Below are 23,774 nucleotides of genomic sequence, written 5' to 3' on the forward strand. Positions count from 1 at the left end.
CAAACACAGCCAGCATGGGGTTGACAGACTACTCTCGAGGGAGGTGTTGAGTAGTTTGGCCACTATTTCCAAAGGTTGAAATACATCAATCATAAAAGATATAGAAGACATTTTGGGGAGGGTGTCAAGGTGAGACCGGTGACAGTTGTAAATACCATAGCCTCGGTTGAAGCTTTAAGTGGAGGCAGAGGGGTCTGATCTGGCCTTTGAAGCTTAACCATAGAGGCTTTTCTAGGGGCTTATATAGGTTGTTAATGTTGTTTCCTGGATCATATCCAGCCTTATAAACCTTAATGGTATAAATGAGTCCATCTCCTTGCCACTTTGGCTCTAATGGATTTAGGAAAGTTAACAGAACAGGATTACAGAACAGGATTACAGGTATGAGCAGTCTGACAGTTTTCATTTCCTATCCAACTGATAATAAAATATTTTTCAGAGCAGTAATATTCACTGAGGCCTCCAGTAACACATGACCATGCATAACAGTATTGTTCATTCAGATCTGAGGCACAATAAGCATTATAACTAGGGTCTGGTTGGCTTTTAGGACATACATATGTCCTCAACGCCATTTCTAAAATGGTCCCGGAGAATGCGGGCTTGTTGGAGGTCATCACAGTAATTGAATTGGTTGAGTAGCCATTTCTCTCAACTAGTTTACTATTAAAGAGTGTACATAGGTCAAGAGTAATTTGGTTTAAGTCATTCTTAGTCCTTCCCAACTCCTTTTTTTTCTCTTTTCATCTGAAATAACCCAATCCCCATTTCCAGGGAGTACAACCATAATTAAGCAACAAACTATAAACCACAAAAAAGCATGATTAGCATAATCAAGAGTCCTTAATAAACTTAACTTTAGCGGGTTACCAGTTCAGTGCACTTTCCATTGGGTGAGGTCCCTGTCGTCCGCAGTTTCTAGTGGCTTCATGTGAGTATGGTGAATCCACGGAGTCTTTCTGGCAACCTTGACTGCAGTGGGGGTACTGAGCACCACAGTGAAAGGTCCTTCCCAGCGGGGTTCAAGGGAGTCTCAATGATGGTGTCACACTAAAACCCACCTGGCTCAATGGGTGTCTTTAATGGTGTCTCCAAAGGCGGGTCCAGGTGTTTTTGTCTGAACAGCTGGTGGATGGAGGTCAGCACAGCCTGGAACACCTGCAGGGACTTAATGAGATCTTGGTTAGTTATTTCAATTAATTTGTCCTCAGAGAGCCTTGGAACCAGTGGAGGGGGTCTCCCAAACATAGCTTCAAATGGGGAAATTCCAGAAACATAAGGAGTACATCTAGCTCGCAGCAGAGCAAAAGGAAGAAGGCTCACCCAATTATTGCCAGTTTCTAAAGATACTTAGCTAAAGTACCCTTGAGAGTTCAGTTCATATGTTCTACTTGCCCTGAGCTTTGTGGCTGATAGGCACAGTGGAGTTTCCAACTAATTGTTAATGCCTGGGCTAACTTTTGAGTGATTTGGGCTATGAAAGCCGGGCCATTATTGGACCCTATTGATAGTGGAAGGCCAAATCAAAGTATGATCTCATGCAATAGCTTTCTGGCTACCACTAAGGCTGACTTGGACTTGGTAGGGAAAGCCTCTACCCAGCCAGTAAAGGTGTCCATTAATACCAAGAGATAGCAGTGTCCCTGTAAACTAGGCTTTACCATGTCTGTAAAGTCTACTTCCCAGTGTTCTCCTGGCACAGTTCCTCGATGCTAGGTGGTCTCCAGTGGAGAGCTTTTGGTTGGGTTGACTAACAAACACTGCGGGCATCTGGAGCTCAAAGAAGCGGTCAGCTTGGAGAATCTTAGAATGAAAAACTGAGTTCTGAACAATTCATCAAGTTTAGTTCCCCCTAAATGGATGGTTTGGTGAGCCTGCTGTACCAGCTCACATCCTAGTGCCTCTGGCAGCAGCACTCACTTGTCTGGCAATTGATACCAACCTCCTGGGGTAAGGAACTTTGCTCCAAGTTGAGGTGCTAACTGCAGGTCTTTCTTTGTGTAAACTGGTTTTGATAAGGTGGGAGGAATCAACATCAGAGCAGTTATCTCCTTGGTTGGCCCCTCTGATGTGGCTGCTATTTTTCAAGTGGTCTGGTCTGCTAAATTGTTTCCTAGGATGATAAGGTCATCTCCCGTCTGATGAGCCTTGCAATGAATAATAGCAACCCACTGAGGTAGCCAGACAACTGCCAGCAAGTCTAGAATCTGTGGAGCATTTTTTATCTTAGTCCTGGCTGAAGTTAAGAGACCTCGCTCTTGATAGATGGCTCCATGCACATGTACAATAGAAAAAGCATATCTACTGTCAGTATAGATATTTACCCTCTTCCCGGTGGCTAACTTTAATGCCTTGGTCAAAGCAATGAGCTCAGCCTTTCGGGCTGAGGTGCCAGGCTCTAACCACTTAACCCAGGGTATCTCTTTTTCAGTGGTCACTGCCGCTCTGGCTACTTGTTTGCTGTCCTGGATGAAACTATTCCCATCAGTGAAGTAGTTATCCGCATTCCCCAAAGGCTGGTCAGTAAGATCAGCCAGTGGATTCTGCTGCATTTCAAGGAGATCAGCACACTCATGGAGAGATACACTCTGAACTTCAGGGTCATCATCAGGCATAAGGGTGGCCGGGTTTAAGGCTGAAGAGGTCTTGAAAACCACTGACTCTGGGTCTAGGAGCAGAGCCTGATAGTGTAGAATTCTAGCATTCGAGAGCCACTTTTCAGGAGGGGTTTTGATAAGGGTCTCTAAACTGTGGGAGATCACCACAGAAATCTTTCATCCAAAAGTGAGTTTCTTAGCCTCTTTAAGTAGCATTGCCACAGCAGCTAGCAGTCTCAGGCAGGGAGGCCATCCTCCTGCCACCGGATCAAGTCTTTTGGAGAGGTAGGCTATAGGCCTCTTCCAAGGGCCAATGTCCTGGATTAGGACTCCTTTGGCAATGCCCCTGAGTTCATCTATGAACAAGATGAATGGCTTGGTAACGTCAGGGAGTCCCAGGGCTGGGGCCTCTGTCAAAGCCCACTTGAGCTACTGGAAGGCCTGTTCACATTCATCAGTCCAGTTCAGTGAATTTTGAGTTTCTCCCTTAAGGGAGTCATACAGCGGGCAAGCTATTTCAGTAAAATTTATAATCTATAGCCTACAGTATCCAACCACCCCCAGAAACTCCTGTACTTGTTTTTTAGTTTCTGGGGTTAGAATCTGCAATATGGCTTGAATTCTTTCTTTGGATAGAGTTCTTCCCCCCCCCCCATAACTCATAGCCCAAATAAGTCATGGTTTGGCTATACAATTGGGCTTTCTTGGCTGAAACCTTATAACCTAATCATCCCAAAGTTTTTAGTAGCTCCCCTGTCACCTCTTGACAGGACTCTAAGGTGGATGAGGCTACCAGCAGGTCATCCACATATTGTAGAAGCATTACCTTGGGGTGTTCTTCATGAAAACCCAAGAGATCTCTAGCCAAAGCCTCATCAAAAAGGGTGGGTGAATTTTTAAAACCCTGTGGTAACTGAGTCCAAGTCAGTCGTTCTATGACCCTGGAATCTGGGTTGGTCCATTCAAAAGCAAAAATGGGTTGACTCACCAGGGCAAGTGGTAGAGTGAAGAAGGCATCCTTGAGGTTCAATACGGAGTACCAGGTGCACTCTGGGTTGAGGAGGCTGAGTAGAGTGTAAGGGTTAGGCACTGTTAGATGTAGAGTCAATACTCATCTGTTGACCTCCCTGAGATCTTGCACAGCATGCTAGTCAGCTGTCCCTGGTTTCTGGACTGGAAGCAGGGGCATGCTCCAAGGGGAGACACAAGAGATGAGGATAACCAGTTTCTCTTAGTCTCTGTATATGAATTTTAAGTCCCTTTCAAGCTTAGAGACTTATTGGATATTGACACAAACAAATAGGGCACACCTGAGGTAGAAGCTCTACTATGAGGGGCACTTGGTTGACCGCTAGACCTGGAGGGTTAGTTTCAGCCCAGACCTTGGGGATTTCTTGTTTCCATTTTTCTAATAATTTTAATTCTGGGTCTGCAAGTGGTAGCTTAGGAGGATCAGTCAAATTTTCCAGCAGTCGGTAATTTTCTCCCTCCAGAACCAAGGCCAAAACTCTGATACTCTTTTCAGGAGTTTGGGTTGAATCTGTTCCCAATCTTAATTTTGGCTCATCTGTTAAGAAGACAATTTGTACTTGCAACTTATAAAGGAGGTCTCATCCTAGGAGGGGGTCTGGACACTCTGGTACCCATAAGAAATAATGCTGGACTAACTTACGGCCTGGTCAAGCCAAACTAGCGGTCGGTCACCTTTGGGTATGATCTTTGTCCCCCTGTGGCTCCTATTACATTAACTGAGTCTTTAGTCAATTTTCAAAGGGTTGAGTCAGTACAGAATAGGTGGCTCCTGTATTTACCAGGAAGTCCACCGGATGCCCCCCCCCCCACTTGAAAGGTTATCCGGGGCTTGGGGGGTGGCAGTGAGCCCTGACCTCCTCATTGTTGAGACAACAAGGTTTTTGCTTCTCTTTCTAATTTAGCCTTTAACTTTGGACAATTTTTTCACCAATGTCCCATTTCCTTGCAATATGCACATTGTTCCTTATCTAGTGGAGGTCGTTGTCCCTGGGCTTCCTTCTTTTTGGTATTGGCTGGCTTTTTAGTTTCTTTCTTACAGGGCAATTCTAACACCTCAGTTATCTTCTTGTTGGTAGCTTCTCTCTGTTCTCAAAGACCTTTTGTGCTATCTCTATTAACTGGCTGAGGGGCATTCCCTTAAACCTCTCAAGCTTCTGTTATTTTCTCCTAACATTGGGGGCTGACTGGGACACGAAAGCAATATTAATTGCTTGTGCATTTTCAGGTCCATTGAATTAATTGGTGTATGCAATCTATATGCCTCTAAGAGGCACTCTAAGAACGTAGCAGGAAATTCATCAGCCAATTTTCTTACCTCAGTCACTTGGGACAAATTGGTGGGCTTCTTGGTGGCAGCACAAAGTGTGTCTAGAAGCCTCAGGTGATAATCATCAAGAGCCCTCCCACCTCCATCTGTATTGGGGTTCCAGTCAGGTTGGGAGGAAGGGAACAGGCATTCAATTCTCTGCCAATTGGTGGATGTAGATCTATCTGGGTCTCAGACTTCTTTTTGCCCAAGAGGGCAAATGCACAGTCTCTTTTCAGCCATGAAGAGGATGTGCAGGATCTGTTGGCAATCGTCCCAAGTGGGGCGGTGAGTGGAGAATACAGATTGTAAAAGGTTAATCAGAGTTTCAGGATCCTTAGAAAATGGAGGGTTTTGGGCTTTCCAATTATAGAGGTTTAAAAATGAGAAAGGGGTGTACACAAACATTGAGCTCCTGTCCGCCCAAGGGACCGTAATGGACAAAGCAGATCCACCTCAGAGCTTTGCTCTGAAGGCACCTTGGGCCATGGGTGTCGGCGGGTGTGAATGGGATGTGGTGGGGATGGAGCAGTGGAATCAGGTTGGGGATCAGAGGTGGGGTATGGGGGAGGCAGCGGGAGTGCCTCCAGCAGGTCAAGGGGGTCTTCTTCGGAGGGCAGGACCAGAGGCACGGTAGGTTCAGAAGGCGGATTTTCGGGTTTTACTTTCAGTTTGAGGGCCACAATAACTCCATCACGAGAGGGCTTAATCCAGGAAGGGGCATCATAAATTACGTCTATCCAGATCTGAATATAGACAATTTGGTCAGGGTGAGCAGGGGGTCCAAAAACAGCTTGTGCTGCCTCCATGTTAAAAGACCCAGAGGGAGGCCAGACCCCCTGGGTCCCTAACAACCATTTCTGTGTGACAAAAGTTGCTAATCTGGCTTTATGAACTCTTTCCCCATATCCCTCAGCTTGCCACTTGAATTCCTTGAAATGATCAAGCACAAGGCTAAGGGGTCTGCTGGAATTAGATTCAATTTGTCCATGGCTGGCAAAGATGTCAGTTCTTTTTTCCTGTGGGAGAGTCTAAGAAACAAAAATAAGATTAGTAGGAGGAGACAGAACAACAATGAGATGAAAATAATGGTTAAAGTCCTTTCATCCGTTTTGGGCTCATAGAAGGGGTTCCTAGGAGAAAATGTTCTGTTAGATTTGGGTAACCAAAAGGAGAACAGTTAGACCAAACAGACATACAGATAGATATACAAGACAAGACAAGCTGCAGCAAAAATGGCCTTTGCTCAAAAATTAGTCAAATTTTTGGGATCTGGAGGAATTAACAAATTCATCAATGAAGTGATTCCCCACCTGGGGCAGGGTCACAAACGGATGAAATTCGTCCAGATGAAATTCATCCCAAAAACCAATTGACTTTGTCCTTGGGAAGTCCTCGCTCCCCAAATTGAGGGCGTCCTCTCCTAAAAGTACGAACTGACTGCATTCCAAACAAACCCTCCAGAGTACTTATGTTTAGGTGTTCAGAATTGAGTCGGGGGTCTTGCTTCCATCCTGGATGAGCCCCCAATTGTGATAGCTCGGACCCTGGAATAAATCCAAAGAAGCAAGAAATTAAGAAATTTGGAGCAAAGGCTTTATTTCCAGGCCTGGTGATGCAGCCTCCAGTAGCCAATATGGAAGATTTGCGTGTGCAACAGATTAAGGGCGAGGTTTTTAAAGCTAAAAACTGTAAAGCTGTTGACATAATTCAGATGACATCTGGGATTCTTGGTACATTCCATTGCTCTCTGTGGTTAAACATTTTCCCAGAACAGAACACCTTGCAGAAACATGCAGAATAGAGGTTTGGGGGATTTACAAGAAGCTGAAACTTAAGTCTTTATTGGAAATGGAAATTTAATCCTATCGAAAAACGGCACATACAGAACAGAACGGAAGTGCATTGGTTAGAGCTAGGCCGTAACAATAGACAAAAAGCAAAATAAAAGGTAGATAATAGGAAGCAAGGAAATAGATCTTTCTCAAATGAGAAGAGGATCAAGAGATGGAGGGGAAAACGGAGGGAAAGGGATTTTTAAAAAGGAAGTAAGATGTATTGTGTACATGCATCAGCTCCACACAAGATACGAAAGCATTATGTACTACCAAAGAAAAAATAAGAACAAAAATTAAAAGCAATGCTAGATTCTAAGTCTCTCATAGCAAGAACCTCTGCCTATCAACCCTAAAACAAGGTTGAATATCAGCAACTGTGATCCCCAAACCAACATATAGACAACATCAGAGATCCCAGGTGCTGACCACTCAACAATTAATAATCTCTTAAAAATGCAACCTGTCAACTGAGGATGCCACTCAGTGTTAAAGTGTCTGTCTAGCACGCACAAGGACCTAGGTTCAATACTCAATATTACAGGGGAAAAAGTAAATTAATAACAGCACTACATAGACTATGAGCAAGTCAGCAGAACCTATGTGCCTGGCCTGCATCCATCTCTCCAGGGGAAAGCTGAGGCCAGTTGTTTTCTCAACCCTGCAGCTCATTGTGATTCACGTTTCCGGTGTGCTCACTCCTGGCACCTAAGCCCTGCAAAGAGTCCTCCTACCTCCTTCCTTATCACTTTCTGCTTCCTCTTCTCTGTCCCTCCCCTGATGATCCTTTCCACAGGACTTCTTACTTTCAGTCACCTCAGCAGGCACTTAACTGTGTTAGCCAGTATAGTTTCAGATGTAAGTGACTAAATCCAGGCATATTTCCCTGTGAACACCAACACTTGATCTTCCATCTCCCTCACTTAGCTGTTCTTTCTATGGCCACACTATCTTATTCGGATCCGTCAGTCAGCACATCCTTCAGCTTCCCCCAGTTTGTTCCTTTTCACATGTCACTTTCTTCCTTTCTTGGGCTTCTGCTCTAAACATTAAAAACAAAAAACAAAAAAGCAGCATACCTTTTCTGGGTGATTTCCTCCATTCCCGATATGGAAGATGATACCAAATATTTCGTCTCTAACCAAGATTCCTCTCTTTAACACTTGGTCTTTGTGTTAAAGTGCTCACTGGGCATTTTCTACTATAAATTGCATAAATACCAGTAACTCAACATCTCCAAAATGGATGTTTAAGATGTTTCTTAAACATTAAGTTGTTTCTTAATAGACTTGTTTTCCTGCAAGAGTGAGGCTCCAGAATCTAGTAAGGACTGAGCTACTTTCTTTTGTACAGCTGCCTGTTTAAAAATCTGAACCTAAGACTCAAATAATAAAGTATGCTCATGGCTGTCTTCCACTGCTGAATATACTCCAACAAAACAAATACTCAGTAAAGACTCTTTATCAGTAAAGACTCTTAAGTAGTGCTTAAAATAAGCTTTCAGATAATATAGTGAAATTAACCAAAATGTTTTTAAACCTAAAAACCACCACTAACATTTACATATCATCAGTTAAACACCCTCTGGTATTTCTATCATGACTCCTAAAAATCTGTACTATTACATGACCTAATGAACTTCTACTTTTTAGTCTAACATTCCAGATATAGTACATCTGTAGTTTTTGCTTCTTTGCTTTCTACCTAATCCACATACTCCTTGCAAATTAGTGTTCTATTTTCTGGTGGTTCACCTAAGAAATGAAGGTTAGCCAGCTGATTATCTAACATTTACTTGTCTATTTCTTTATGATGAAAGATTCATAATGACAGAGATGTTTAATTGGCTATGTTTGTATGTTTTGCACCAAGAGCAGTAATTAGAACACAGTGAGTGCCCAACAAATCTTTGTTGAGCATCTAAAAAATAAATTGATGGCTCTCAGTCTTCTTGTTGGCAATTGATGAATAGAGGAAAATTAATAATGCAATGATATTTTGGAGTGCTTAAAATTTAAAAAAAATGAAAAATAGAGTTCCTCCTCCCCATGAATCATCAAGTTCATGCTGGGCCTGGGAAGGATACTTCAAGAAGTCAGTTCACCCTTTCCATAAGCTGTACAAACCATGGGAGGCCAAGAAGAGACAAACCACATCATCCTACCCATGAGTCAGCAGAAGCCAAGCTGAGTCTGGGAGGAGTACATCAAGAAGCAAGTTCACCCTTCCAGTGAGCCACACAAACCATGTGGGGCCCAAGAAGAGAGAAGTCAGATGTATGCAATACAGTAGATATGGGGGATTTCCTTCTGACTTGCTTTTGAAATTCAATATTGTTCTCACTATTTAGTTTTGTTTTGATTTGTAATTTTGTTTTATTCAATGTTCTACTTTGATTGGTTTTATTCTGTTTTATTTTATTTGATTTTCCTCTGCCTGATGGAATGGACAGCTATTGTGAAGATAACAAGATATATTCTGGTGGTCACTGTTGATTTCCTATTATCTAGTTTCAAAATTCTGTACCACATTCACTGTTTTGTTTTGATTGGCTTTATTCTGTTTTGTTGGGGTTTATTCTCTTTAAAATAAAAAATGAAAAATATTTGGAAGGGAAAAGTCAAAGTTTAAGCATGTATGTTAAATAAATATAAGTAAAGATTTGGTGGTAAAAATGTAAAAGGTAAGGTACCGAAAAGAACTAAATAGTTCATAGGGGAAATAATTATAAAGAAAAAACATGGAAACAGCAGTAACCAGGACAACAGCTACATAATTTAAAAATATAAACTTTGCAATCTTGATCATATAGCTGTCTTTGTTTAGGGCTATAATCTTCCATGATAATCAGGATAACAATCACTATTCTTTGTGCTTACAAATCCCACTTATTGGGCTTTAATTATATGTGTTACATTCTGAAAAATGTTCTACTAAAAGAAATACAAAAAGACACACTTTGAGGTAGAGAAATCTGGGATTGAAACTCAACTGAATTTACACAAATAGTATAAAAATAATGCAAATAAACCTGAATCAGAAGTATTTTTACACTTGCTATTTTGCCTAGGGAGGTTTCCAACTGAAGGGCTCAAATAATCCTCTTCCCTCAGTCTCTCAATAAGTTAGGTCTAAAAAATGCCCCATAATGCTAGCTAGGAAAAATCTTAATATAAAATTTACCATTGAGGGGCTGGGGATTTAGCTCAGTGGCATAAGCTCCTGCTTTGCAAGCAGGCAGTCGTGAGTTCAATCCCTGGTACCGATAAAAATGAAAAAAGACAACAACAACAACAACAAATTTACCATTGAAAGTGTACTGCACTGGTTTGCATAAGAATATCCTCGTATTAGACCACTGAAAACTACAAAAATTCAGTTCATTGAATTTTTTTAATAGTGAGTAGATTGCGATGCTGCCTCTGACTTGCTAGTAATCCCACTATGTTGACAGCACCTTACTCTGTGAAAGGTAATGGGACACAGAAATGCATGAGGTCTCTGCCCCAGAGGCAGAGGCCTAAAGTAAACCATGTAGTTAAATGTGCAAGGCAATGACATCTAGGTAGAAGTCCCCCCAAAAGAAGATATCCTGCCCATAATCAGTAACGTGGAAAAATTTTTCTATGAACAAAATCATACATGAGCTACTTTTGGGAGGGAAAGGAGATTACAGAGGACACCTGCTCTTTAGCACAAAATCAAACTCTAGGTATATGTCCTTATCTAAGAAAACAAGCCAGCCATTAGCTTTCTTTCTATTATCCTACATCTATAAATTCATTGTCTCCTTTCCTTTAGCTCAGTCTCTAGAAAAGGGGAGAACTTTCCCAATCAGAGTTTCTCATCTCCTTTGTGCAACTTGTTCACTCATTATTGATCACAATCATCCCTTGGTATTCACAGAGAACTGGTTCCAGGAAACCCTTCAGATACCAAAAACCTACAGATTCCCAAAACTCTTACATGAAAGACATAGCATGTAGAAAAGAAAAAAAAAAAAAAAAAACCAGACCTGAGGATCAGTGGAACAGATTAGAAGATGCAGACACAACTACAAAGACACTCAGTCACCTTATCTTTGACAAAGGGGCTAAACATGTTCACTGGAAGAAGGATAGCCTCTTTAATAAATGGTGTTGGAATAATTGGCTTTCCACATGCCAAAGACTGAAACTTGACCCATATCTATCACCATGCACTAAGCTAAAATCAAAATGGGTCAAATATCTAAACATTAAAATAGAAACCCTAAGTCTACTGGAAAACAAGGTAGGTAGAAATCTTGGAGACATAGGGGTAGGCAAAGAATTCATGAACAAAATGCAAACAGTCAAAGGATCAACAACTGGGATCTCTTCTTATTAAAAAGTTTTTGTACTTCAAAAGAAATCACCAACAAAGTGAAAAGAAAACCCACAGAATGGGAAAGAATTTTAGCCAGCAACCTTTCAGACAAAGGACTTCTACATAGAACATATAAAGAACTGAAAAACATCAGGCCCCCCAAATTCAAATATACAATCTAAAAATGGGCGTCTAAGATGAACACACACTTCTCAGGTGAAGAAATACAAATGGCAAATAAATACATGAAGACATGTTCAACATCATTGATCATCCAAAAAATGCAAATTAAAACAACATTGAGATTCTGTCTCATTCCAGAAAGAAGAATGGCTGCCGTCAAAAAATTGACTGATAACAAACATTGTCAGGGAAGTGGGGAAAAACTCTTCTCCACTGTTGGTGGGAGTGTAGACTGGTGCAACCACTGTGGAACTCTGTGCAGATTGCCTCAAAAAACTAGGATTGGAGCTCTCATTTCAATCCAGCTAAGCTCCTTCTGGGTATCTTCTCAGAAAAATTGAAATTAAAATAGAACCTGTCATGCCACAGTGATATATGTGACCCATGTTTATAGCAACACAATTTATAATAGCCAAATCTTGGAGACAATTTAAATGCCCATCAACCACAGAATGGATAAAAAAGTGGTATTTTTAATACATTGAAATATTTCTTAGCTATAAAAAAGGATAATCTTAAAGTTTTTATAGGTAAATGGAGGCAATTTGAGGCCATTCTCATAAGCGAAATAAGTCAAACCCACATTTGTAAATATAACTTTGTCTCCTTAGTATAAAAATAATAAAAATTAAAAATTGAAAGAGTAATAAGATCCAAAATGTACAATAGATATTGTAATAATGAAAGGGAAATAAAGTGCTCAAAAGGAAAGAACAACTGGGATGGGGAAAGGAGAAAAGTAAAAAAGGAAAAGACTATATGTATACAGGTATACATATACAAATGTGTATATATGTATATATGTATGCAAGATAGATAATTATACTACTAATCTCTGTTAGTCCATCAAAAAAAAAAAAACAGTTTGTGCTGTCATTGTTTGATCATTTTTGTGCCTAGATCTTGTAACTTGAGCAACTACTTCTAAGATAACAATATGCAATTTTAGCTAGGGTTAATTTCCTACTATTTTTTGAAATTCTGCATCATTTCTATTCTTTTTTAATTTTGATTTTTAAAATAAAAAAGCATAAAAATAAAAGGCATAGTATTTACATACAAACTATGTGCATCCTACCACAAAAGATATATAATTTCTAGATTATGCATAAATGTAAACTTAAATGTTGTGTAAATGGTTGTTTTAATACCTTGTAAATTTAAGGGATAATGACAAAGAAACTCTAAATGTTCGGTACAGACACAATTTTTTTTCTTAAATATTTTTGATTTGTGGTTGTGTGTATCTACAGATGCAGACCCCTGAGAAACAGAGAGGCAAACATATTCAGCTCCTTTTGGTGTTGTTCCTCAATCTATTACATATAAGTTTAGCTTGTCTTTCCCACATAAAATCATTATTTTCCTTATGGAATCATCAACTCAAGCCACTACCCTACCTCCTCTCCAAGGTCAAGTTTAGAGAAAGTATTCCTTCTAATGTACTGCATTAATCCCTGTTCCAACCTCTTCAACTTTCAGTCTCTACAACAATAAAAACTCAGATAAGATCACTAAACCCCTAATTGTCAAATGCAAAGGAATCTTTTCATTTGCCTGACTGTGCTATGCCAGTGTTTCCCAAAGAATGTTCACTGGGACATTAGCTCTGTATACTGTTGGTAATAGCAGTTATGCAGAAAGAGCAGGGAATTACTCATGCACAAATAAGCTTTGGAAACTAATTTGGAAATTAATATGTTTATATTTCTTTACAGCAAGACTTCTCAGAGGCATTGGTATACTAATGATTTTATTTGTAATTCTGTAAGAAAAGTGTATAGACTAAGCATTTCTCACACTTGATTGACTACAAAATTTTTCTCTGTAAATTATTTCATGGGAGGTTTGTTCCTTAGAACAATCATTAAGAAGAACTTTTCTCTATACTTTCATATATATATAGCTAGTCCTTTCAATATGTCTCCATTTTGATTCTACGATTTGCCTCACTTCCTCTTTTCTTACCATTTACTGCTTCTTGAACTTTACTGTATTCACTCAGTTATTATCTTGCTTTTGCTTTAGGCCTTCTGCTGTGTATATTCTTTTTGAATAATATCATCTGTTATACAGTTTTACTACTTGCTATAAATTGATGATCCCCAAGTGTACATGTTTAACCAAAATCTCTGTACTGCATCACAGGCCACAGATCTAAAGGCAGTCTTAAATTTTCTACCTAAAAATACCAAGATTCTTCTTACTCAGTATATTTAAAGTTTTTGCCTGAAACTCTTATCCTCTTGTGTTTATTATCTTACTGAGAGTAACTATCACCATCCATTTATCATCTAAGAAACCTAGGAATCACCCGAAATTTTTCTCCCTCTTATCTTATGTTTACCAGCCACCAACTCTTAAAAGATATTCTCACTATCCATTTATAAAACAAATATTTCTTATTAGTTAAATACGTGGTATCAATATAGGTGCTTTGGATACATTTTTAAATAATATAGATGTCTTTGTTGATTTGTCATTGCTATGACAAATATCTGACACTCATTAGTTAAAGGAGGAAGGTTTATTTTACCTGAGTTTGTAGAACTCTCAGTCCACAGTCAACTGGATTCCAGACAGGGCAGCAGGGCAGAAGGGTTTGCCTGAGGAGAAACAGTTCATGGTACCTCAGGCAGGGCGCAGGAAGCAGTAAGCCTCCTGTCCCTCTTTATTCCATTCAAACTATTGTTGGTGCCACTCACATCAGGAGTGGGTCTTCTGTCTGCAGTAAATCCATCAGCTATAGTCAGAGCTATGATAATCCAATCAATGGACTGATCCAGTCATCACACACCCATAATCTATATTAGTACTTTTTAGATTCACTCACTTCCGAAAAGCCCAACCTATGAACACATGAAGCTTTGAGAGGAGATCTAGATACAAGCTATAACAATATATATGGTTTTTTCCACCACAAGACTTATATTTTGGTTTAGAGAACATAAACAATACACATATGTTATGAACTAAATTGTATTCCTTCACCCTTGTGTACAACAAATTTACAGGCTGAGATTCTAACTCTGAGTACATCATAATGTAGCTGTATTTGGAGAGAAGGTCTCTACATTGTGAGAGCCAACTAAGTTAAGACAAAGTCATTAGAACAGATCCTGACCCAGTATTATTAATAGAATAGATCCTGATTCAATATTACACTAATGTACTTATAAGAAGAAATTTGGGCTTAACTACAGACAAGATGAAGACAAAGGTAGAAAAAAACAACTGTATGTTGAGAGAAGTGTCAAAGAAACTAACCTTGGCCATCTATTAACATCAGACTCCTAGCTCTAGAAGTGTGAGAAAATAATTTTTCTCAATTGTGTGGTATTGTTATGTCATCCTTAGCAAATTAAACAAATAATTTTAAAAAAAGAAAATTATAGACGGTACAAAGTACTATAAAGGAAATAAAACAGGGGCATGTGACAGTAAGGACAAATGCTACAGATAGGCACCAACCTAACATGTTATAAGGAATAAAAGGGTCTTTGTGGGGAAATAGAAGTGGTAGAAGAAAAAGGTGACAGGAGATTACATGGAGAGTGAACAAGGGCAGATCTCAAAGTAATTTATAGCCTAAGACAAAGAGCTTGAATTTTACACCAGAGTTTCTCAATCTAAACACTATTAACATTTTGGATCAGACAATTCTTCCTTGTGGAGGGCTTCCCAGTGCACTGTAAGGTGTTTGCTAGTATCATTAGACTCTATCTATTAGATATCAGGAACATGGCCTACTTCTCCCCACCACTCCACTATGACAATCAAATGTGTTTCTAGACATTGTCAAGTATCATCTAGTGGTAGAACAGACTTTAGTTGGGGATTGTCACTCTCTATGAAGCATAATGCAGGGTATAAAATCATTGCACTATGTTTTCTGAACATTGCTATGGCAGGAATAGATTGGATTGGAGGGAATAGGGGAGAAAGCAGAGAAATCCATTAAGTAATTTGGATCAGGAAGAAATTAAAGAGAAAAAAAGACACATTCAAGAAAGAAGTGAGGACCAAAAGAACATTCTAGTAGGTTATAGGTAAGGGTGCACAAAAGCTAGAAATTACAAATATACTTATTTGTGTTTTAATTCAATGACAGTGCCCTTTCCCAAAGTGAGAGGAGGAGGTTTAGGGTACTGACAAACTATCGGTTCTTTTTTAAGAATGGAAAGCTTTAAAGAGGTTGTTTATCATTGCCAAAGAGCTGCAAACAAGTGGATATATATATCTGAATTTAATGCACGAAGGAAAAGTTCAGAACTGGAAGTAAAAAATGGGGAATCATCAGCCTACAGACAGCACTTAAAGCTACAAGATCTGATGGCATCAGCTAGGGAAACCATGCAGACAGCAAAAAGGGATCATTTTTCTTATTTGGTGAATTACTACTACATATACTTCACTTATTTTAATTTAAGTTTCTTACCATTTTCATCATTTAGAGGATGGTTTTAATGTGAAGAACATTAGTTGTCTAGCTGTTGTAATCTTAGCCAATTTTTCCTCTGTTTATTTTTAGTAAAGTGCCATATTTTTCAAATGTCCTCTTTGTAGGGTGGAGGTATAGCTCAGAGGTAATTTGCCTACCTTGTGTAGAGCCTTAGGTTCAACCCCTGACACCACACAAAACAGAGATATTGTCCGTTACCATAAGTTTTAAGGAATATCCATATGCTAGACTCTAGAACAAACTTAATCATTGTCTCTAGCTCTCTTTCTCTAGTTGTAAACATGAAAGAAATCCACAAGGAGCCAAATGGAGACCAAATATACACTAACAAAGGGTTAATAACACCTGTCATACTAAGCTCACTACTAAACCACTCAGCTTGACTCTGAGGCCTAAATAGGTTTCCCTTGGTGCACAGCATTGGGGCATTGGACATACCAAGAAAATAATTAATATTCCTACTCAGTAAGATGCTCCACAGGTCCATCAAGAATAGGACAGAGACAAGAAGAAGAAGAAGAGGAAGAAGAAGAAGAAGAAGAAGAAGAAGAAGAAGAAGAAGAAGAAGAAGAAGAAGAAGAAGAAGAAGAAGAAGAAGAAGAAGAAAAGAAGAGGAGGAGGAGAAAAAGAAGAGCTAGAGGAAGAAGAGGACAGAGAGGCCAACAAGAACAGGACAGGAGTCCTCCCCAGACCTACCTCCACCAAGCAAGATCCAGCCATAATCCAGTTGCACTTCTTATACAAAAGTAAGAAGAGAGACCCTGCACTCCATACTTATCCATATAATTAATGGTCTGCGTAGGAAAAAAGTGTGAGGCTTATCTCTGATTTTAGTTGCTAGTTCTGGGAATCACACACAGGCTCCCTTTGATGTTAGACAAGTGCTCTATCACTGAACTTCACCCCCAGCCTTTTCCCCTGCTTTTAAAGCAAACCCTGATGTCTAGAAATTGGATTTCAACCAGAAGATAACAGACTGTTAGCGATCAGTTAATCTTATTAATTGTGCCTCCTCTTTTTGAGAGAAGCATGTAAAAGCTAGGAAGAAACACAAAAAGTGTCCCTCAGGTACTTCCCAGAAAAGATAGGAGGACAGATGGGATGCAGTTATGGGTCATGGAAGGAATCTAAGTAAGGGAGAAAAGCATTTTCTCACTTGAATCAACATAAATTTTCTAGTGCTAGTTTCAGAAATTGTCATGCTTTCTACTGACAAATAGCACGCAAACATCTTCATCCCATTCATCATCAGGACTGAAGCATGATGAGCTGAGGGTGATGGATGGGAAAGGCTTGAGGCGTCATGAAGTGGACATTTCTATGAACTAAGTAAAACTGACTATTAAATAACACACTTCTGCACATGGCACAGGCCCTCAGAATTCCCTTAAGGCTCAGGGTAGATGCAATCTGTTTCACTCATCAGAACCCATAGACAGAATAACAGCAGTGGATCAAATCTCCCCAAACTGTCTCCTGGGCACCATGCACTCTGTGAAGTCCCAGCATGAAAAGGCTATAAAGCTCTGCTCCGTCCCCAAGAACTAGTCAGAAAAAATCACTATGATGCCTTTCAAAACAGAAATTGAGATGGGTATCTTTTGAATGTTGTGGCAAATGGCATTACTATTCTTCCTAATATCCCAGTTCCCCTGTCTGTGATTATATATCATTCTCCATGACATCAGCTTTTACCATGTGACTTGCTTTTAGTCCTCTACATGCTAGCAGAATTGGTATTTGTCATTTACAAGTAGAAGCTTTTAAGTAACACCATGTGGTTACTGGTTCTATTTACTTCACTCACAAAGCCATCAATGCCTCAGCTAGTGTTGTGGCTACACCATCATTCTAGGGACCATGACAATGACATGGAACAGAGCCTCACCTAACCCATGACAGACACATAACTTGAGAAAGATATAAACCTTTATTGGTGTTAATCCACTTAGATTTGGGGATTACGAGTTACCAAAACATAGCTTAGCAATGCTAACTGATAAAGGCATGATCCTAGAAGTTCCAGTCTCTTCAGTGACCAACAGCTGGTAAACAAGTCCATCTGAAGCAAATACTTTTTTGATTGAGTACATGCAAAAGACTTTTCTTCTTAATGCTAAAAGAACTTGAGTAACATCATTCAGGGACAGTAAACTGACTTGAGCAAGAAGTTTATTAGTTAAAAATGGATAGGATCTGTAGCAATAGCATATTTCAGACAATTCACAAAATAAATATTTATTTCTCAAAATTAAAAAAGTAAATATTTATTTCTCATGCATACACATCAAGAGATGCCCTCTCCTGGGTAGTTCTCCTCTAGACAGCAGCTCAGGGATCAGGTTGTCCCTAACTGGTGATGCTACCCTTTCAGAATCTTTTACTTTTAGTCACATAAAGCAACAGTGCATGAAGAATCTCACAAGAAATGTATTATGGCAAGACCAGGGAGTGGACATGTGAGCCCATGTTCTCATCATGTAATTGTTTTCATCGCATAATCTAGGTAGAACAAGGGCTGGAAAATGAATTCTTCTTGTGCATGTTGGAGGAACACAAACTGGTTTCCTGAACAGTTATGCTTTATCTGCCATAATAAGGCAGTATGGTCAGAGAAGAGCCATATAAATACATGCTAAGTAAGGGAGGCTGTTAAAGGCTACGTTGCCATGTGAGTAGCAGTAGTGAACAGGGAAGACCAGCTTCAGTCTTTCAGGTACGCGAGTTAATGGAACACCACCAGATCTCAGTGTTGGTCAGTGTATACCCCAGGATGTGTCTACATGTGGAAATCAAAAGAGCTTTCTACTAGGGCCACAAGGATCAAATGAAAACAAAGAAGCACTGCAGAAAACCAAGAGGACGTGACTGGCAAGGGAACCACTGAAGCAGCAGACAAGCGCTTCTAGGGAAGAGTGCAGGACTGGTCTTCAGCAGCAAATTCAAGTGGCGGTAAACTAACAAAACCCCAGTGTGCTGCGTACCTAGCACTGGAAAAGGGCTGAGTCCTTCCCGCTCCAATAAACCTTGACATTCCTGGGGAATTTAAAGGGGAGTTCTTCAAAAGACAATGAATAGCAGCTCAAGCAAGTAATTAAAAAACAAATATCTCATATTTAATATAAGACACTGAGCAATTCATTTGGTTAACTGAAGGGAACTACAGTGTGGGAGTAATGGATACAAGAGAGGAAGAAGAGGTTCAGAATGGAAGAAATCTCACATGGAAAACTCATCACTTCACTTTTACTACTTTTATTTTTAGAAGAAATTTTTTTTATCTTTAGTCAATCCCTAGCCTGCAGCAGTTCAAGCCAGGGAGCTCAGCTGGCCACAGTAGGACCCATGAAGATGGATACTTTGTGTGAAGGATTCCACAAAATTCAGGGTCTAGAGCACAGGGCAGCATTTCTGATCTGAGTATTAAGACATAGGTGGGGGAGGAGTGATAAGGTACTCTTTCAGTACATAATTAAGGTACTTGGGTGACTGTGGGCGTCTCATCAGACTTCCTCCATAACAGAATCTCTACATGTGAGAACACTTTCAAAAGTTGACTGTTGAACTTTGCTAGAGACAGAGCAGCAGGTGGGCAGCCAGCCAACCAGCCCCATGGGACTGAAACCGAGGCTCTGAAGCCCATTGGGCTGCTCACAACCTCCTTTGTTCGCTCAGCCCACTCACACACAAACCCTAGCAAGGTGCTTCTCACCTACGGGTTGCCCCTACGCAAACCCCAATCTGATCTATTAGGAAAAGGCCTTTACCCAGAGACCAATGGGCTCAAACACACCTCCATCATGGGAAAATGGCTTCTCTGTCCAAAAGCATGATTTTCCCATGGGAACTATCAAATTATTTTCTCTCACTAAAAGAGAGAAACCACGAGCTTGTTAAGAAAGCTCAATGCTCTTTCGTCTCCTCATCAAATCAACTGTTTATCTATGGTAATTGCAATTATCTAGCTGTATTTCAGGGTCCCTACCCCATACAAAGCAGCAACTAGAGTGCTTTGTCCCTGAACTTCATTGACAGTGCTCCAAGACCTCTGGAGATCACCTTTGCCTAGGATCCCAGTGCATCCTGCTTCCCTGGGAGAGCTTGTTTTTACCAAGCTAACAGACATCCCTCAATAGCTCATCATTATTGCAGCTAGTTGTCCACTCCTGCCATTATAGATTTTCTTCCCCAGCTTAGAGCTAATTCCCAAAGGAGGTTTAGTGTTTTACTTCACAGTGTTTTGGTCTTTAATTTTTAAAAAACTCAAGAATGAGACAGGGCTATGAAGCATTAGTGGGACACCATACTGACTTCCTACTCATCCCTCAAGGGCATCTCTCTTCCCACTTCCTGCAAGTTTGGCTCTTTCTGTTTAATCTCTGTTCAGGAAAAATTCACTCCAGTTAACCAAGAGGCTCTTAATGCAAACAGCATGTCTAGCTTGACCTAATATGGCAGACTTTATAAGGCAAGCATCAAATTAAACTCCTTGGCACTATAGTTAAATGATCTTTCTTCATACTGGACTGGCCCTGGGGATGAACAGTTCAGTGAAACACTATCTCCAACTTCAAGTAAGGCAGACAAGCCATGAACAGGCAACTTTCTTGTGCAACCATGGTGTTGGGATACTTTATAGATTACAGAACAGAATAAGGACAGTTCTTGGTAAACCATAATTGTTGGAAAGAACCAAGAAGTACCCAGCTGGTATTGGGGCAGCACCCTATGAAACCTTACTGCAGATTCAAAACAAACTGGGCCTCAAGAAAAGGCGAAAGCAGATTTTCCATTTGGTCCTTTTGTTTTCCCCTCTGACAAATTGCCAGGATCATTGCTTTCATAACTTTGCTTTCATTATTTTGCTGTCCTAATGCAACTGTGCTTTCTGGGTAGAACCCCAGGGAAAAGCAAATCTAATTGCAAAGCAAGAATCTCTATGAAAACCAAAACGTGAGCTGAAGTAATTACATTATATCAGCATGCAAGTAAAGCGCCTAGGATAATAAACTCTAATGTGTACAAGCAATAATAATAGATTGATATTACACAAAAGCGTCAAAGTAGTTTAAGGCCCAAAGAGCAAGTGGGTATTTTATTACAAAAAACACCTAGGTTCTTCAGAAATTTCCCATGGTCAACTATAGAACCAAGAGGCCTACTTTTATTATTTATGCACATCATAAGCCAAGGGAATAATAAAGTATGAACTTGACCTTAAAGCCTTTCATGCATCTTTGTTTATTCCTTACAACTTCTTACAATGTAGGGACTCTTATGGAAATAGGCATATTTGGGAATATGTGGCTATAAATGGACTTGAGGAAGTCTTTCTGATTTATCTGCAGGCAATTGAAGATGCCAACATTTCCCCAAACTGGTAGAATGGTATACAAGACAAATGATGGATGTAGCTAGGAGGAGAAAGGATAGAATTGATCAAGGCACACAGCACAAATCAGATTACTTAAGCTTATGAAACATCCCTGGAATACTGATCTTTGAAGTTCAGCTGTCATCCTATAACCCCACAAGGAGTTTATACACTGTTGCTAAGTGATTCTCCATAGCCAATATGGGGTCTCTTTTAGACTATATCTCAGCTTCTCAATTACAATTTCTATACTCCTTTCACAAATTTCTTCCATTTAATATAGAACATTCTACCTTCTACTACAAAATAAAGGTCAGAGTCAAAACCAAAGAGTTTCACAAAAACAATAACTACCTTGTTCCCCATAACCTCTTTGTACCCCATAACCTTCTCAAAAGGAAAAAAAAATGCAAGAAAGGATCTTGGTTTCAATAGAAATTGAACGTTTTTTCAGTTTCAACACTACTTCTTCTAAACTCTTGGTTTCTAGTGACCTTTCAAATACAAAGTAATTCAATGCTGAAGTTGTAATAATTTAAAAATCTAAATTTAAAGGCCGTCCAAAAGTTGCCAGGTCTTATTTATGGGGCATCCGAAGATGAAATTCTGGCAATTCCCTACCCCAAGCCAGCATTGCTATACCTTAGCAATGCTAAAACAGTAATGCATTTTTTAAATGATGAAAGAACATGACTCACGGTCAAAAAGTTTCTCCCAAGAATTTTATTCCATGTGTAAAAACCTAGTAAGGACTGGCCAGGAAATGTGATCACATTTGTGTTACACAAAGAGTTATCTACAGTTGAGACACACTGGAGATACCTGAGACTATCGAAATGGCTGAAATATATTTACACACGGATATACACAATTAGATTCTGCTGCCTGGTTACCTCTAATTGCTCCAGTCTCCTGGAGTAAACTTTTTTTAACTATTCAGATAAAAAGATACAAGTACCAAAACCACAATTTCCAAAGCAAGGGAATTTCTTACCCACAGGAGAGAACTGAAAAGATGCCTGTTTCCCCTCCACCAACCCACTGTGCAGCCTGATTCTCTGTGGCACCACGTTCTCAACTCTTGGACTGATCTCTTTTTAGTGCTCTTTTCCAAGCTGTATATTAACCCTCCTCCTTTTCCTCAAAGCTTAAAGTCAGTCATGTGCAGCAGAATTCAATGGAAGTTTAGTAAGGAATAAGGCAAAGCTGAGAATCTTATGGAACTACTGATCATTCTTATTCTAAAGTTCCCTGACCTCCTTTACCAAGAATACAGTCCAGCACTCTGAGGAAGCTCAACTATTTAAGACATTACCCATTTATTCCTGAGAAATAAATTTAAGAAAATTTGGGAGGTTTCATGTGTATGTGTTTTGTGAGGTGTAGGTGTCATAGTACATTTTCTTTTCTTTCTTTTTTTCCTCCTTTTTAGACAGGTTTTCAGTAAGTCATTAAGTTGCCCAGACTGGGTTCAAACTGGCTCTTGTCTCAGCCAGGGTTACAGACGTGGGCCACCATTCCTGGCATAAGATTGTTTTCAATGATAAAGTCCTAATTTTTAAATAAAGTCTTCTTTTATGGTTAAAAAACAGAAGATTTCTAATGGAGACAGAAACTTGAGGATAGTTCTTAACATCTTTCTTTCTTCACATCCTCTCTATCTGCAGGTTCTATTTCAGAATATGTTTCCATGTTTTCACTCTTACAATTCCTTCTCCACATCACAGCATAGCAATTTTACAATCATGCCGCAGTATTTCCCTGCATAAATTTTTGGAAGTTTCAGTGAGGCACAAGCCCCTCTCCAAGGTCCTGTAGTAGCTAAGCCCACTTTTCTCTCCAGCCTCGCCTTGGAGCTATCTCCTGCTTACCGCACTCTGTGTGCACACTAAACTCACCCTGTTCAAGGGCTGACAACCCATGCTGGGGCCGCTTCCTTTTAATTTTACATGTCTCGGCCTCAAGGGCACCTTTAGAGAATCTCCTCTGAGGGCACTTTCTGAAACAGGTAACAAAGTTATTCTTCATCGATGTGTAAGCAACAACCTATAAATGCCCCATGAATCTGTACCCTCAGTGGAATTTAAAATCCACAAAACAGAGACCTTTTTGTTCTCAGTTAAATCCTCTATAAGTTAATATGATGTAAGATTGGGCTAACAGCAGCACACAGGTAAATAAATAAACAAATGAAGCACTTTCTCTTCAGAAGATATTGTGCTGAGATCTTTATATCTAGATATAGAAATATAACCAAGCAAACCAGAATCTTTCAAATGGAAGGACTAAGAGGTGAATAAATATCAGAATGTTACAAGGATTCAAAAGATAAAGATGTGCTAATTAAGAAAAATCAAAAGTTGGGCCAGGGATTTAGCTCAGTGACATAAGCACCTGCCTGGCAAGTGTGAGGTCATGAGTTCAATCCCTGGTACCACCAAAAAAAAAAAAAAGAAGAAGAAGAAAAACCAAAGGCTTTGTATAGCAGTGTGTACCTTAGATAAATCTTGATGGATGGTATGATCTCAAAGGATGTAAATTGCAATATTATGGCTACAACAAAGACAGGCACATACAAACTACAAAACATACCCAGCAGGAAATGTATGAAGCAATTTTTCTAGAGGAGTTTAAATAG

At 39.7% G+C, this 23,774-nt stretch overlaps 1 long non-coding RNA gene across 4 annotated transcripts in view; it reads right to left on the reverse strand.

The window, feature by feature from the left end:
• Positions 1-23,774, reverse strand: part of LOC106028761 (uncharacterized) — a 263,015-nt gene that overhangs the window by 194,878 nt on the left and 44,363 nt on the right. For 3 of the 4 annotated variants that reach the window (XR_010044598.1, XR_002792478.2, XR_010044597.1), the window contains exons 3-6: positions 13,837-13,906; positions 4,945-5,196; positions 3,586-3,661; positions 1,062-1,167 (exon numbers count right to left, since the gene is read on the reverse strand). This is a non-coding gene — a long non-coding RNA (uncharacterized LOC106028761). The remainder of the gene's footprint in view (positions 1-1,061; positions 1,168-3,585; positions 3,662-4,944; positions 5,197-13,836; positions 13,907-23,774) is intronic. The other variant, XR_010044599.1, reaches the window with a different exon arrangement.

This window comes from Cavia porcellus, unplaced genomic scaffold, assembly GCF_034190915.1.
Source record: "Cavia porcellus strain 051 isolate PalLab524CR breed Dunkin Hartley unplaced genomic scaffold, mCavPor4.1 scaffold_29, whole genome shotgun sequence".
NCBI classification, from domain to species: Eukaryota; Metazoa; Chordata; class Mammalia; order Rodentia; family Caviidae; genus Cavia; species Cavia porcellus.